Here is a 13,852-nt window from a genome sequence, read left to right on the forward strand (position 1 = left end):
GTACAATGGTGTATTCACCGCAGATGTAGCAGAATACGTTAGGCTTATTTTTGCAAGATCTTCTAGTCGAAGCCATTTCATTCACCTGTAATATTAAAAAAAAAACATTAATCATAAATTGGCAAAAGTAAAATCTTCAGAACTCGTTTATTGCAAGAAATATGAAAGAATTTTGTATCATATGATGTGAAAATGCCCATAAATGTAAACAAAAATGTTAAAAAGCCAATATGTAGCATAGGTCAGAAAGTTGACCTGATTGAGCAAAATTAATTTGATTTTTGGATTGAGCACACCAAAAGTATCCTAAATCAGATCAAAAAACTTAAACAATAAATTTTTTGTTGACCAGTGTAATAATTACATACCAACAATGGTAAAAATAAAAAAACTGCAATACCACAAGTGGTAAAGACCAGCAATAATTACATACCAACAATGGTAAGAAAAAAACAAAAAACTACAACAGCACTAATGGTAAAGGGCAGCACATACCAGCGATGGTAAGAACAATAGCAGATGGTAATGGACAACACAGACCAACTAGATAAGGAACAACAAGCACACATTAACATATAAGACAGAATACTGACGTAACATCAGTATTCAGACCCTCCATCTTTATACTGAGACCAGACCATATTTTTGTATAACAGTTTAAATCGGTGAATATTTTGGCGTTGCTTGTGTTGGATGTCCAGACTGTTCCAAAGTTTCACTCCACATACAGACAAACAAAAACGTTTACGGGTGGTTCGAAATTTGGGTAATGCGAAATCTCCAAAGCCTCACAAATTATGAGTACTCTCCCAAATATTGAAGTTTTTAATCAAAATAAGTTTTTTTCAGAAACAATACAACAGTAACAAAATATTTTTCCTCATATATTATCATGTCTGGAATATTTTCTTAAATAAACAACGTGCACAAAATGATCACCAGAAAACAAATTATTTTTTTCAGGTAGTGTTCAGAAACTGCAATACAAAAATTTAATCAAAATTATCTGTATGTTATAGCCTTTTTACAAATCATTCAGCTTGCCGTTGTCTCATTTTCGGCCTGAAAATATGACCACATGGCGCTGCTCTTCCATTCCATTATTCTACTTCATGTCTCGGTCTGTGCATGCGTTGTGCGTGTGCTAGTGGGTGCTGCTGAGTCACATGACGGCACAACATCCAAACACAAGAGAGGGAGGGAAGCAAAGTGTGTCTGCTCTGCACTAAGACAGAAGCGGCGAGTTCTGCGACCTGGCTGTGGCCTCTTTGACAAAAAACCACAGCAATGCGTACAAGAGAGAAAACTGAAACTAAAGTATCGATCTCACCATGCTATCGATCTGATACCGATACCGACTTGGCATCAACACTATCAATATTTGGACCGATCCGCCCACCAATAGCCCAGATTCATCCACCCAGTGCTAGGTTGTCCTCGGATCCAGCCAGACTTTCCAGCATTCATCCTGAACCTGCTTTTCTGTTTCCTGGTAACCTGACCTGTTTTCTGTCTGTGACGCTGAGTTCTGTGATTCTGGATTTTCCTGGTTGTGACCCTGCCTGGCCCCGGTAACCCGACCCGCCTTACCGTCTATGACCACGATTCTGGATTGTTGGATGTCCTGAGCCTTATGCCTGTGACTCAGTGGCATTTCACCGATCACACACAGCTGTTCTGAGGTGAGCCCCTGACCCAGTACTTCCATCTGTTGGTTTGGCCCAGTGGCACAACAGCGGCAGTTACATCAAAGTCCCGGGTTCAAATCCAAACCTGAGTGTATTGTTCCAGAACTCTACCATTGCCGAAGACTGTCAGTATGCCCTCATATTAAGACCTTTTCTTTAATAAATTTACGTCCAAACTACAATCAACTGCACTGTGTTTGGGTCCTAACCACACCCCGGTTACAATATTGTCCAATGTCATATTGCCTGCCAATAATGTAAGAATTTTGGCCATTTTAAATCTAATGCAGCCAGTAACATAATAACTTGCCAACAATATAATTTTTATTCTAATTGCTACAAATAATTCTCAGATTGGCTCTTAGAACCATAATTAAAGGGAGTAAGAGCTACATGGGACACATGCTTAATGAATGAATCTGATAAACTGCACAAAACCACAGAAAACCTTAATACTTAAAAAAAAAAAAAAAAAAAAAACCCTTGATACAAGGCTATTAATGTAATAATTTATTACATAATTGGCTTAAACATTTTGTGACACTGGCAAACATTTTGGCCACAGCATTTTTAATGCAAAGTGAAAATTGGAAATCAACACATTACATAGTATAACATTACATTAGGGATGGGAAGATTATCCAATATGCATCAATACGCTGACATCAGTAGAGAAGCTGCAAGTGAATAAAAAGTTTGGAATGATATTGCGATGCGTTGGTTATTGAATGTTTGTATCAATCAAATTTGATCCGTTCAATAGAATATATTTTTACTTGCATTTAAAAGTGTTACTGTTTATTTGGGTAAAGTTTTTCTTTCCTTCAGACCCACATTAATGTGCGCCATGGATTCACGGATGTGTACACTGTACACTAACAGTCTGAGCTCCGTGGATGGACTGTGACACAAGCACCGCGGATGAATACTGTAATGTGTGTATGTGAATGTGACAGACTTAGAAGGGAGGTGACCACACGTGGTTTATGAACGTGTGCTTCATACTGTATCAACTGCACTGAATACTGCTGTACAAACTGGAGATACTTCCTTAAACAGTGTCATACATATCCAACAGCGCATCCCAAAATACCTTGCACATGTGTCTCTTAAAGTGACAGAACCTTTTTCTGTTTTACCTACATTATAAATACCTTACATTACAAATGGATTCAGCGAGAGAACAAGAACTTGAGTGTTAGAAACATGCGGAGAAACGACTTTGGAAACAAAGTCCTAACTTTTTCACCTGACTGAATGTGAGGCACGTGTTCTGAAACGGAACTAAAGACACTTTGTAAAAAGTCATGGTCTTATTTGATGAATTAATAATCAAGCTCATTGAATTGCACTGGATATTTATATATATATATATATATATATATATATATATATATATATATATATATATTGTGGTGTACAGGATATGGCGTTTCTCTCACCCAGAGGATGTAGTGGCTTGTGGGGCGGGTTTTAGCACCCACGAGGAGTGTTGAAGTTTCCATGATTGTTTTCTGGTGGCTGGAGAGCAATAAAGTTGGCTCGCTAGCAACTGGCTGGTTTCTCCTTTTTCCTCGCCACATTGGTGACCCCGATTCGAACATGTCTGATCCAGCTGAAGAGAGTGTTTCCTCTTCAACTTCGGCCGCGGACTCGGCCTCCTCTCCTCTCCAGCTCCCACAGCCGGCTTCTTTCTCCGCCGCCCCGACCGCCATCAAGCTTCCAGAATTCTGGCACAGCGACCCGGCGTCGTGGTTCCAACACGTCGAAGCCCTTTTCCATCTACGGGGTGTAGACGCGGATGTTTCCCGGTACTATTTGGTGGTCGCGGCCCTGGACCAGCAGTCCACCCGCAGGGTTATGCCGCTGCTGCGTAACCCCCCTCAGAGCGGGATGTACGCCGCTCTGAAGCAGCTTCTGCTGCGGAGGTTCAGCCTGTCCTCCGCCGAAAGAGCGGATAAAATCCTCAGCCTGCCTGGTTTGGGGGACGGTACGGCCGTGGACCTTATGGACGATATGCTATCCCTCCTTGGTTCAGATGACGGCGGTTTTCTTTTCCCGCACATTTTCCTGCGTCAGCTCCCGCCGCAAGTTCGAGCGGCTTTGGCTAACTCTCCTCGTCTGATCGCTGGCGATTACCGTGGTTTGGCGGAAGAAGCTGACCGGATCCTGCTGGCTACCAGACGCTTCATGGTGCAGAGTACTGCGGCGGAGCCCCAGCAGAGGACGGCGGAGGACCCGGCGGTGGTGTCTGCAGTCGGCGCGGGGACTCGTCGTCGTGGGAGCCCCCTGTGTTTCTACCACCGGAGATTTGGCAACAAAGCTAAGCGCTGTGTCCCCCCATGCACGTTTGAGGTGTCTGGAAACGCAGTGGCTGCCGTGGGCGCCGACGGACGAGGTGAGCTGCTCTTTATTAAAGACTCCCTGTCGGGACAGCGTTTTTTGGTTGACTCTGGCTCTCAGAAGAGTTTGGTGCACCCCACCGGTCCAGGGATGTCAGACCGTGGGGGTGGCCCACTGCTAAGTGCGGCTAACGGTTCACCTATTGAGACTTTTGGCACAAAACGGACAACTGTTTGTTTCCACGGACGTGAGTTTGAGTGGGACTTTGTAGTTTCCTCTGTGACTGTTCCGATCATTGGTGCTGATTTTTTGTGTGCTCACAGTTTACTAGTTGATGTTGCTAACCGCAGGCTTATTGATGCTGTAACTTTCGCCACTGTTCCATGTGAGGCTGGGGGAGTTGGGCCGGTGACGCACGGGAATTTTTCAGCGTCTGGAGATATCTTTCAGTGTCTGCTGGCTGAGTTCCCATCCTTGACTACTCCTGCCTTTTCCTCCACAGTCACTAAACATGGGGTGGAACATTTTATCCCCACTAGTGGTCCGCCGGTTTTTGCGCGCGCGCGGCGTCTTGACACAGGAAAACTAGCTTGCGCTAAGGAGGAGTTTACTACCATGGAGAGGCTGGGGATCGTGAGACGCTCTAACAGCCCCTGGGCGTCGCCCCTCCACATGGTGCCTAAAGCAGACGGGTCTTGGTGCCCGTGCGGTGACTTCCGCCGTTTAAACAACGTGACGACACCAGACCGTTATCCTATTCCTCACATTCAGGATTTCTCCGTTCGGTTGTCTGCGGCCTCTGTTTTCTCTAAGGTGGACCTGGTGCGCGGGTATCATCAGGTTCCAGTGCGGGCAGAGGATGTGCCTAAGACGGCAGTAATCACCCCTTTCGGGCTTTTTGAGTTTCTCCGTATGCCATTTGGCCTCAAGGGGGCAGCCCAGACTTTTCAGAGACTTATGGACTCGGTGTTGCGCGGCCTCGAGTTCGTGTTCGTCTATCTTGACGACATTTTGGTGGCCAGCTCGTCCCCCGAAGAGCACCACGCGCACCTCAGGGAGGTTTTCCGGCGCTTGGATGCTCATGGCCTGATTGTCAACCCAGCCAAATGCCAGTTTGGGTTGCCGGTGATCGATTTTTTAGGTCATCGCATTTCGGCGTGTGGCGCCGTTCCGTTGCCTGTTAAGGTTCAGGCTGTAGCGGATTTCCCCCGCCCGGTTGTAGTCAAGTCGTTACAGGAGTTTTTGGGCATGGTGAACTTCTACAATAGGTTCATTCCCCATGCCGCCCATCTCCTGCAACCGCTTTATGACGCCTTGCGTTCCAAGAAGGCTGCTGACACTGTTGTCTGGACTCCGGACCGGATTGTTGCTTTTGAAGGAGCTAAGTCTGCCTTAGCTAATGCAGCTCTCCTGGCTCATCCTGACCCTGATGCTCCTATCGCCCTCACGACCGATGCTTCTGATTTAGCTGTGGGGGCTGTTGTGGAGCAGCGGGTGGCAGACGCATGGCAGCCTCTCGCATTTTTTAGCCGCAAGTTGCGGGACTCTGAATGTAAATACAGTGTTTTTGATCGTGAGTTGTTGGCCCTGTTTTTGGCTACACGGCATTTTCGGTTTTTACTGGAGGGTCGTTCTTTTACAGCTTATGTGGACCATAAGCCTCTGACGTTTGCCATGTCTAAAGTATCAGAACCCTGGTCGGCACGTCAACAGCGTCACTTGGCGGCCATTTCTGAGTTCACTACTGACATACGTCATGTCGCCGGGAAGTCCAATTCAGTTGCGGATTGTCTTTCACGCGTGCTGGTTTGCCCCGTGCTCCTCGGGACGGATTTTTCGGCTATGGCCGCCGAGCAGCCTGCTGATCCGGATATCCTTGCTCTTCGCTCCGGCGGTACAGGTTTGAAGTTGGAGACGGTTGTGTTGCAAGAGGGAGGTCCCTCACTCCTGTGTGACATGTCCACAGGACGGCCTCGCCCCGTGGTTCCGGCAGGTTGGCGGCACCGCGTTTTTGACTCTATTCACTCACTTTCACATCCGGGTGTGCGCGCGTCGGTTAAGCTGGTCGGTTCCCGTTTTGTGTGGCCCGGTTTTCGTAAGGATGTTAAGGGGTGGGCAGCTGCTTGTGTTGCTTGCCAGCGGGCCAAGGTGCACCGGCATACCAAAGCCCCTCTTGAACCTTTTCCAATTCCTGCCAGGCGTTTTGACCATGTGCACGTGGATCTGGTTGGGCCCCTGCCACCTTCGAAGGGTTTCACTCATCTGCTCACTATGGTGGATCGGACCACCAGGTGGCCCGAGGTGGTTCCCCTGTCCTCCACTGCGTCCACCGATGTGGTTGGTGCCTTTCTCTCTGCTTGGGTGGCCCGTTTTGGTGTACCGTCAGACGTTACTTCTGACAGGGGCCCTCAGTTTATTTCAGAGCTCTGGTCTGGGATGGCGCATTCCTTGGGGGTACAGGTGCATCGTACTTCGGCTTACCACCCTCAGGCTAACGGGTTGTGTGAACGTTTCCATCGTTCGCTCAAGGCAGCTCTGCGCGCTACGCTCGTGGGTGATGGTTGGGTGGATCGTTTGCCGTGGGTCCTGCTTGGGTTGCGCTCGGCTCCCAAGGAGGATCTTGACGCGTCCCCCGCGGAATTGGTATTTGGTCAGTCGCTCCGTGTCCCAGGTGAATTTTTGCTGGAGTCGGCCGCACCGAGTCCCCGTTCTTCAGTGGACCCCTTTTCGTCCAGTGGCGCTTTAGCCCCGGGCCCTATGCACCACTGTTTCCCAGGGTCTTTCGTTCCTACAGCTCTCCTATCTGCACGTTTTGTTTTTGTACGTCACGATGCCCACCGCTCGCCCCTCCAGCCTCCTTATGATGGTCCGTTCCGTGTGCTTGAACGGGATACCAAGGGTTTTGTTTTGGATATGGGTGGGCGCAGAGAGCTTGTATCTGTTGATCGCCTGAAGCCGGCCTATGTTGTGGCGGGCGAACCTGTGTTGCTAGGCCAGGTTCCTCGTCGCGGCCGTCCGCCTTCCAGGCCTCCAGTTTTGCCTCCTAGTACTGATTGTGTTCCTCATCCTGTACTGGACAATGATGTTCCTGCCCATTGTTCTAATGAGCACCTTGTTTTGCAGGTTCCTCACACTGACTTGACGGTGGTTCGGCGCAGTCGCTATGGGAGGCCAATTAAGCCCCCGTTGAGACACTGAGTTGCTGGTTGTGTTCCCTTCTGGGTGTTCGGGGGGGGGCTGTGTGGTGTACAGGATATGGCGTTTCTCTCACCCAGAGGATGTAGTGGCTTGTGGGGCGGGTTTTAGCACCCACGAGGAGTGTTGAAGTTTCCATGATTGTTTTCTGGTGGCTGGAGAGCTATAAAGTTGGCTCGCTAGCAACTGGCTGGTTTCTCCTTTTTCCTCGCCACAATATATATATATATATATATATATATATATATATATATATATATTTTATTTTTATTTTTTTTTACCAGAATGAATGTGTGGAATCAGAATGACCTTAATCGCTATGTATCGTGATTTGGGTGTGAATCGTATCGTATCGCATCGCATCGCATTGTGAGATACCATAAACGTATCTTTAATATCTCCGATCAGAGATGCTGTATCAAGATGCTGTATTGTATCGGCCTTACAACTAACATTCCCAACCCTACATTACATGTTTACTTAAAAAATAAATTATTTTCGCCTCTGCTTTCTATAAAATGGCAGACAGTCCGTATGGTCACTATAATCATTTAAAGGAAATCTGGGAAAGGGACCTGGACTCAAACATTCAGGAAGATGTGGTTTTCAATGCAGGGTGGCCTGTAAGGGATGCATTTAGTAAATGTACACGTTAAGGTTATTCTCAGATACTATTATTATTATTATTATTATTATTATTATTATTATTATTATTATTATTATTATTATTATACACCAGTCAAACTTAATAGAATGGGGTTGATGGAGGATCATTTGTGCTGGAAATGTCTAAATGACACAGGCTCCATCCTCCACCTCCTATGGGAATGCACTATGGTCTTTCCTTTTTGGAAACTAATTCTTAAAATTATTGGAGAATGGTTAGATATGCCATTACCAGAGTCTCCCCAGCTATGTCCAATAGGAGACTGGTCCCTTTTACCTCCAGGGGTGTCTGAAGCAAAGTCTGCCTTGGTACTAACTGGGTTTATCTCAGCTGTAAGACTCATTTTAAGACATTGGAAAAGCCAAGAAAGGCCTGGTTTTACAGACACAGCCTCCTTTGAGGATCTCACTGCAAGACTGAATGATGTCAGGGGCAAATTCTACCAGGTCTGGTCCCACTTCCTACATTTTAATCACTTTCAACTGACTAGTGCCCCATAGTAAAAGTATTATCATGCATAAATCCCACCTGCCCCCCCCCCCCCCCCCCCCCCCCCCCCCCCCTTTGTTTTTTAAATTCTGTATCTTATTTTATTCAAGATGTGTTATTTTCTCTTTTTTTAATTTTATTACACCCCCCTCCAAGGGGGGTATTTTTTTTTGGTTCGGTTTGTTTGTTAGCACTCTAGCTGCAAAACTACTGCTTGAATATATACCAAACTGGGTTTATAGATTGCCAGTGACCCAGGATAGATCTGATTACATTTTGGGAAAAGTAAGTCAAAGTTCAAATTTTTTAAAAGAATTTTATTTTTTTTTCCCTCCCATGTACTTATAAAGTAAATATATATATATATATATATATATATATATATATATATACACACACACAGTACAGGCCAAAAGTTTGGACACACCTTCTCATTCTTCGCATTTTCTTTATTTTCATGACTATTTACATTGTAGATTCTCACTGAAGGCATCAAAACTATGAATGAACACATGTGGAATTATGTACTTAACAAAAAAGTGTGAAATAACTGAAAACATCTCTTATATTCTAGTTTCTTCAAAGTAGCCACCCTTAGCTCTGATGACTGCCTTGCACACCCTTGGCATTCTCTTGATGAGCATCAAGAGGTAGTCACCTGAAATGGTTTTCACTTCATAGCTGTGCCTTGTCAGGGTTACTTAGTGGAATTTCTTGCCTTATTGATGGGGTTGGGACCATCAGTTGTGTTGTGCAGAAGTCAGGTTGATGCACAGCTGACAGCCCTACTGGACAACTGTTAGAATGTATATTATGGCGAGAACCAATCAGCTAAGTAAAGACAAACGAGTGGCCATCATTACTTTAAGAAATGAAGGTCAGTCAGTCTAGAAAATTTCAAAAACTTTGAATGTGTCCCCAAGTGCAGTCGCAAAAACCATCAAGCGCTCCAACGAAACTGGCTCACATGAGGACCGCCCCAGGAAAGGAAGACCAAGAGTCACCTCTGATGCTGAAGATAAGTTCATCTGAGTCACCAGCCTCAGAAATCGCAAATTAACAGCAGGTCAGATTAGAGACCAGATGAATACCACACAGAGCTCTAGCAGCAGACACATCTCTACAACAACTGTTAAGAGGAGACTGCGTGAATCAGGCCTTCATGGTCAAATAGCTGCTAGGAAACCACTGCTCAGGAGAGGCAACAAACAGAAGAGATTTATTTGGGCCAAGAAACCCAAGGAATTAGACCAGTGGAAATCTGTGCTTTGGTCTGATGAGTCCAAATTTGAGATCTTTGGATCCAACCGCCGTGTCTTTGTGCGACGCAGAAAAGGTGAACGGATGGATGCTACATGCCTGGTTCCCACCGTGAAGCATGGAGGGGGAGGTGTGATGGTGTGGGGGAGCTTTGCTGGTGACGCTGTTGGGGATTTATTCAAGATTGAAGGCAACCTGAATCAGCATGGCTACCACAGCATCCTGAAGTGACATGCCATTCCATCTGGTTTGCGTTTAGTTGGACCATCATTTATGTTTCAACAGGACAATGACCCCAAACACACCTCCAGGCTGTGTGAGGGATATCTGATCAAGAAGGAGAGTGATGGAGTGCTGCGCCAGATGACCTGGCCTCCACAGTCACCGAACCTGAACCCAATCGAGATGGTTTGGGGTGAGCTAGACCGCAGAGTGAAGGCAAAAGGGCCAACAAGTGCTAAGCATCTCTGGGAACTTCTTCAAGACTGTTAGGAAACCATTTCAGGTGACTACCTCTTGATGCTCATCAAGAGAATGGCAAGAGTGTGCAAAACAGTCATCAGAGCTAAGGGTGCTACTTTGAAGAAACTAGAATATAAGAGATGTTTTCAGTTATTTCACACTTTTTTGTTAAGTACATAATTCCACATGTGTTCATTCATAGTTTTGATGCCTTCAGTGAGAATCTACAATGTAAATAGTCATGAAAATAAAGAAAATGCAAAGAATGAGAAGGTGTGTCCAAACTTTTGGCCTGTACTGTATATATATTTATAATATATATATTTCAAATGTCTATAAAAACATAAATTTTGTTTCAAATTACTTCAAATTTGGCACATATATAGAGGCGATTGGTATGCTAACTCCAGCACACACATAGACATGATGACATCAGCTGGATCGATGCCAAAATAAGCTACAATACATGTAAGGGGTGGGGTTTGTTGTGCCTGGCACCACTTGTTATTATTGTGATGTTATGCTCTTACTGGTTTTCGGTTTCATTGGCCTGGTTGTTTAGTGGATGTGTACAACGCAAAGTGTTAGCTGTTAAAATTATATGTATGTTGTGTGTTTCTTGTCAAAAACAAAAAATCAATAAAAACCTTGATTATAAAAAAAGAAAATAAATTATTTTCATCTGCACAAAATGAATAAAATGATTAAAGAGAAAGTTCTTCTCAGATAGTTTTAACATTAAAGCATTACGGCGATCCACTTGTGGGATTAAATGCATGCGATTTCTGGATAAAATGCATACTTTAATTATCCTCCTGCTCATGAACTTCATTCTTGTCTTTTCCTCCATTTAGTTTAGTTTGAATCAAACACGATTTAAATTTAGGAACAACTTTATTAATTAAATTCTCTTCACTCATGATGGACTTTGATGAATATTCATAGTTGTCTCAGTTGATGAATTCAGCAGACGGATTAAAGTGTTAAGTCTGATTCAATAAAATAAATATTTATGCACTCCCACACAAAACACACTCGCTGTCACAGGTGTTATGAAGATTATTTTGCCCTTTTCCATTTTGTCTCTCACACTCAAACCTCAGTTCACTGTCTGATGGCAATTAATCATCTATAATGAGATGCGTCATGTTTCTTATTGGCAACAATTAAGGCTGGTGGAAATAAATGAGCTATGATGAGATGCCATTTCTCTGCTGAAGACAGTATTTATTGATACAAGTCTTTGATGAATGTTATTTTTTTACATGTAAACAGAGTTCTACAGATCAGTTCTTCAGATTGTTTAATGCACAGGTGTCAAACATGTGGCCCAGGGGCCAAATCCGGCCCGCCAAATGGTCCAATCCGGCCTGTGGGATGAATTTGAGAAATGCAAAATTTACACTGAAGATATTAACAATCAAGGATGTTAAAATCATTTTAGGTCAATTCAATCTAAAGTGGGTCAGATCAGTAAAACACTATCATAATAACCTATAAATAAAGAAAACCACAAATTACTCTCTTTGTTTTAGTGTAAAAAAAAAAGGTAAAATTACACAAATATTTACATTTACAGACTAACCTTTCACAAAAAATGTGAACAACCTGAAATTTCTTAAGAGAAGTATGTGGAATTTTACCAACAATCTGCCTTTTACTAAATATTTTGTGTATTTGTAGATCCACTGTGGTCTGTAAGCTGTGATGTACATGTATAAATAATAAACTAAAATTGCACTTATTTTTCTCAAGAACTTTCAGGTTGTTCATATTTTTTCGTGATATGTTCAAGTACAGTTCATAGATGTAAACATTTGACTTTTTTCACTCAAAAATATAAGAAAAACATTGGAGTTGATATTAATTATAAGTTCTTATCCTATTATTTGTATTATTTTTACTGGTTCGGCCACTTCAGATCATATTTGTCTGTATGTGGCCCGTGAACTAAAGTGAGTTTGACACCCCTGGTTTAATGCATTTAAAAATACAGCTTTTGACATTGATTCCAAAATGTTAAGACAATATTTAAAAGCATTTTAAAAGCAATACTGTAGTAAGCAGCTGTACCTGGAGTGGTTAGACATACTTCACAAATCTGTGTAAATGTTACAACACACAATATGTAATTTCTGCCACTCAATTAAAAACAGTAACAAAAGACTGAATAGTAGATGTTTTCATTAATGGGTCATGGGATTTATTTTCACCACCGCTGCTGATGAAAATCTATCTGATGTAACGAAGGCAGAAATCATGTTTACAGCATACATAATTAAAAGTTTTAATTATGTACAGGGATCTGAGTGCAGAATTAGAATGTAATATTCATAGCTTTGTTTTTTTTTTTTTTTTTATCACTTTATAATCATGTTTCTGTGTTTTGTTTTGTTTTTCTGTTACCTTCCAATGAACCATTACGAGAAACAGTGGACTTCACCTGAACAAAAAATAGTGTTATCTCGCTCTATTTTTCCTATAGGATATTCGGTCTCTGCATTTTACCTGTGCTAATATATCCACAGTACCTAGTGTAAGCATTAGCAATTAGCACACATTAGCTGGCATCGCAGGCGTCAAACGGCACTGACAGGATAATTAACCTGTATGTAACTGTTTTTTTTATAGCGACAAGCAAAAAACAAGCAAAAGAACTCAGCCACCAGAAGGGGGGTATTCCGTTGGCTTCACTCTGCTGTTTCAACACTCGATCTCACTAAATATTTGACCATGTTTTAAATGAATAAGGAGTCATGATGAAATAAACATGCAAACAAATTAAAGGGGCTGAATACTTTGAATAAAAACCTAGATTTTTTGAACACTGGTGCAAATCTTTGATGTAATGTAAGTTCAAAAGTCAACTAAATGTGTGACATAGACCTAATCTGTTGCAGACACTGTCAGTTACCCTGGGCCCATGTCATAGCTCGAGCGGTCAAGGCGCGTTTAAGAAGGAGCTTGGACCCAGGTGTTGTAGTAAAAATACATATTTCTTTTTATTTTCTCCAGAGAGTCAAAAACACAGCCTTCACCATCAACCTACAGATACTAAATGGACCAAATATATGCAAAAGTGCACTGTGCACGTGACGAGAATACACCATTTATCACAGGGGAGACACAAAATACACACTAATAATAGTTTCTTTTTACCTTTAAAAAACACCACAACTCACAAAATACAGTATTTACAAATATTAATACAGAACCAAATACCCAAACCAACACTATACTGTCACGTCTGCCACCAGATGTTAGTCTGGTTTTGTCTGTCTTGTGTGTTTTGTCTGTCACTTCCTGTTTTATTTTGTTAAGTTCTCCTCATGTGTTATGTCTGGTGTCTTTGCTTCCTTTCCCTAATCATTTCCACCTGTGTGTGATTACCTGTCCCCACCCTGATTTGTTCCGCCTGGGTCTCATTGTCTTCCCTCCCTCTTTTGTATTTAAGCCCTGTGTTTTCCCCTGTCCTGTGCCAGTTCGTATCGCCTTGTGTGTTAATTACCAGTGTTTTTGGATCCTGTTTGTCTGTCTGCCTGTTTTTTCGACCCGGATTGTTTTTCTGGACCTCTGCTTTTTGCCTGACCCCTGTCTGTGCCTCAGCTGCTGTCGCCTCAACGTGTTTGACCTTCCTGCCTGTTTTACTGGTACGTGAGCTTGTCTGTCCCCCCCATGTACTGTTGCCTGTCCATTTGCCTTACCGTGTATGACCTGGTCTGTTTACTGACTTCCCTCTGCTCTTCCC

Source organism: Sphaeramia orbicularis, chromosome 17, assembly GCF_902148855.1.
Source record: "Sphaeramia orbicularis chromosome 17, fSphaOr1.1, whole genome shotgun sequence".
In the NCBI taxonomy this organism is placed as follows: Eukaryota; Metazoa; Chordata; class Actinopteri; order Kurtiformes; family Apogonidae; genus Sphaeramia; species Sphaeramia orbicularis.